Below are 4,047 nucleotides of genomic sequence, written 5' to 3' on the forward strand. Positions count from 1 at the left end.
TACTATCATTAAATATCCAACCTTTTAAGTTTTGATTCGATTTATTTCATTTTCTTTTTTCAAATCAAGAAATCACATTTTTGTTGTTGTTGCCGCAATCTGGGAAGTATGATCCCCATAGTTTGGTCAGGAGAGCGATCCAAAGATAGGATCCCCAAATGTTGATTTTATTTTATGTGTATTTCCCCACGTATCTAGAAGTTTTTAAGCGAATCTTTCCACACAATCATAATATTCGTTTATCAAAAGGAAAATAAATTTTAGTAAATATTTATTATTTTATTTAGTAAGAGAATGTGTTCATGTGTCTGATTTCATAACTTAAAAAATCGCTTACACTTATTAATTAGTGTGTTTTAAATCACACCTCGAACCATCAAGATGGAGTTCCAGAACGTCCGATTGTTAAATCAAAATGTATTCAAGAGTAGTGTTTTTTCTTTCCTTTTTAACTGACGTTGAACAGTTGATCCAACTCTTAGATGTTCAACTCTGCAGCTCTGTAGTTTTGAACCCAATCCAGAAGACAAGGGAACTCTTGTCAAGGGACAAACTAGCTTTCGTAGAGGTCTTTAAATGTTTATATTTTCACTAAGGCTGTTTTTCATAAGATCATTAAGGTGCTAAATATAATATTTTTCACCTATTTTGAGTAAAATTAATGCAGAATAATAATAAAAAAGAATGAAAATATATTTAATAAAAATTATGCGTCAACGGGATGACAAAAGATTTCATGTTATAAATATCGACGCAAACAAAAAAATTTACATACCTTACTACTATTTTGGATTTTTTTATGAAGAATAGTTTTTGTATTTTTTTCCTTTTTTTATACGTAACTTGAACTTGTTTTTAAACTTTATGTTTTTGTAATGTTGCATGTAATGATTTAGAAAAATGTTTTTTAGTTCCAAAAAAAAAGAAAAAAAAGCAAAATGTTTTTCATTTCATTGAAAGTACTGAACTCTTTCAATATTTTGTATGCACAAATATCATTGTGCTCAATTGTTTTTAAATAAATAAGTAAGTAAAAAAACATCTATTCGTACGGACTTAAAAATATCGATTTAACTAAAATAACTAAACCTAGAATGATAATGTGCTGCGGTTTTAATTCGCCGCAACAAGGGATACACCGTTCAAATATTACGTAAGCTCTTTTTGACAATTTTACACTCCTCCTTCACATTTATCAGCAGAATATAAACTCCTACCATGCTTACAAACAAAACATGTTAATTTTTTAAAAGGGAATTGAATATATATGCCGCAACCACAATAAGGGACCCTCAAATATTACGTAAGCACTTTTTTATAATTTTCGACCCAACTATGTAAGCAAACTATGTAAGTCTGCATAGCAATTATTGGGACTTGAAGAGCGTCAGCTAGCAGGTACGGAGCCTACTAGTATATATGAATAATAAGTGATAGTCATAATTTATTAACGCTTTATTCTCTTTAATTTCACGTAGAAAAATAAGGTATAATATAATTTGATGCTTTAAATAAAATTTCACAATTAAAATAAAACTTAATAATTGTAGGCCACAACAAAATATTAATGAGAAAATTCAGAATGTTTCCCGCGAAATGAAATTGTTAGAGCAGAAGGCTTTAATGCAATAACTAATAGTTATTATGGAGAAGTGGTGACTCAGGGGATAGAACATTAACCTTCCAATGAGGTGAACCAAGTTCGAATCCCAGCGATGGCGTCGATACGAACCGCACCCGGCACGCACCAACCACAGTGCTGACATAAAATATTCTCAGTGGTAGACGGATCATATGCTACAGTCCCCTAGCAGCCAGAATAACCGTGGGAGGTTTTCACGGTTTTCATCTTCATGTAACGCAAATGCCGGCTAGTTCTATCAAAAGGGGATCCACGAAGGCAAATTTCTCCCAATACTTGATCCAAGAGTTCCCTTGTCTTCTGGAATGGGTTCAAAATTACAAGGCTACGAAGTCGAACATTAGCAGTCGTAAACTCAAAAATTTTCTTCGGCTGTTCAACGACGGTTATAAAATAAAATAGTTATTGTGAAAGTGAAACTTTACATTACTTATCAACACATCACCAACCAATAATTTTTCATGCAAACAACAGGAAAATGTTGTGAATTACTAAATGTATCAGATTAAACGATTCTTGAACATTGTACGAAATGTGTGCAAGATAATTTTATAAAAATAGCAGATAAAGTATGAAATTGGTTTTTTTATTCATTTTTTTTCATTTCTTTTTTTTAAGCCTATTTTTTTTCCTGACATCCTCAACGGAAAAAATATTAAATTTATAATAAAAGCATTATTATTACTTATATTTATAAATTTTTTAGATTAATAAAATCTTAATTTTTAATAAAAGTATTATTATTAGTATTATTTAACCAAAAATGCTTGAGAAAGCAAACTAATTAAGGTAATACCTGGTAGTTGTTGGAGTCAAATTGTTAAACCTATAAACTGAATGATTTAACCAGGATATATATTGTTTAGTTGTGTACAATATATCATTCTTGAATCTAATCATGAAATGAATCCAATTTAGAAAAGCAAAAAAGAAACAAAGAAGTAAATTAACTATTAAAACATTAAATCAAAGTGGAATATCTAAATTATTCTTGAAAAGTCATAGATGTATTCCATTTTCATAATATTCCATTTTTACAATTAGAATTTTTCCGTTATTCTTTTGATTTAAAAGTAGATAAAATATTGCGAAACTGGAATTTCATAAAATAAAAAATTTACAAAATAATTTTTTTTTTTAAATGAATTCGTAATTTTAAACTCTAATTACTTGCTGTACTAAAACTCTATTTACCGTAAAGGGATTTATTCCATTTTTGTAATTTCAATTATTCTATTTTTATAATTCCAATTATTCCATTTTTATAATTTCAATTATTCCCCTTTTATAATTTCAGTTACTGAATTTCTTTTAAATTTTAATTATTCCTCATTTCTTTTCATTTAAAAGTGGATAAAATTTTGAGGAAACAGGAATTTCATAAAATAAAAAAATTACAGAAAAAAAATGCTAAAAATAAATTCTTAAATTCTAATTACTTGTAATTTTTAAACTCTAATTACTTGTTGTACTTAAACTCTATTTACCGTAAAAGGATTTATTCCATTTTTATAATTTCAATTATTCCTTTTTTATAATTTTTATTATTCCCTTTTTATTATTCCTTTCTTATAATTTTTATTATTCCATTTTTAGAATTTTTAGAATTCCATTTTTAGAATTTTAATAATTCCATTTTTATAATTTCAATTATTCTATTTTTATAATTCCAATTATTCCCTTTTTGTAATTTTAGCTATTGAATTTCTTTTAAATTTCAATTATTCTCTAGTTCTTTTATTTAAAGGTCGATAAAATTCTGCGAATTTGGAATTTTGAAAAATAAAAAATTTGCAAAACATGGAGAATTTAAAAAATTTATTGTTAATTTCCGAAAAATCTAATTACTTGTACTGAAACTCTAAATACCGTAAAGGGACTTTCTCCATTTTCATAATTTCAATTATTCCATTTTCAAAATTTCAATTATTCATTTATATAATTTCAATTATTTCATTTTTATGATTTCAATTATTTCATTTTTATGATTTCAATTATTCCCTTTTTTATAATTTCAATTATTCCCTTTTTTATAATTTCAATTATTCCATTTTTATAATTTCAATTCTTTCATTTTTATGATTTCAATTATTCCCTTTTTCATAATTTCAATTATTCCAATTTTATAATTTCAACTATCCCATTTTTATAATTTCAATTATTCCATTCATTTAAAAGTGGATAAAGTTTTTTAATCAAAATAACAAATTCTTAACAATTTTAAAATAATTTCTATTCACCTTTTATGTGCTAATCTTGCTACACACATGCTAGATTAAACTTAATTTTTATAATGATAGCATCTTTCTGATTGCGCTAGGGTCACATGCAAATTTAAATTTATGAAGACTATAATGCAGATTTACTCTGCAAATTCTGCTACCGTGATTATAGCCTAATTAAAT

This window comes from Parasteatoda tepidariorum, chromosome 9 (genome assembly GCF_982258835.1).
Source record: "Parasteatoda tepidariorum strain Cologne lab strain chromosome 9, Ptep-v5.0, whole genome shotgun sequence".
NCBI classification, from domain to species: domain Eukaryota; kingdom Metazoa; phylum Arthropoda; class Arachnida; order Araneae; family Theridiidae; genus Parasteatoda; species Parasteatoda tepidariorum.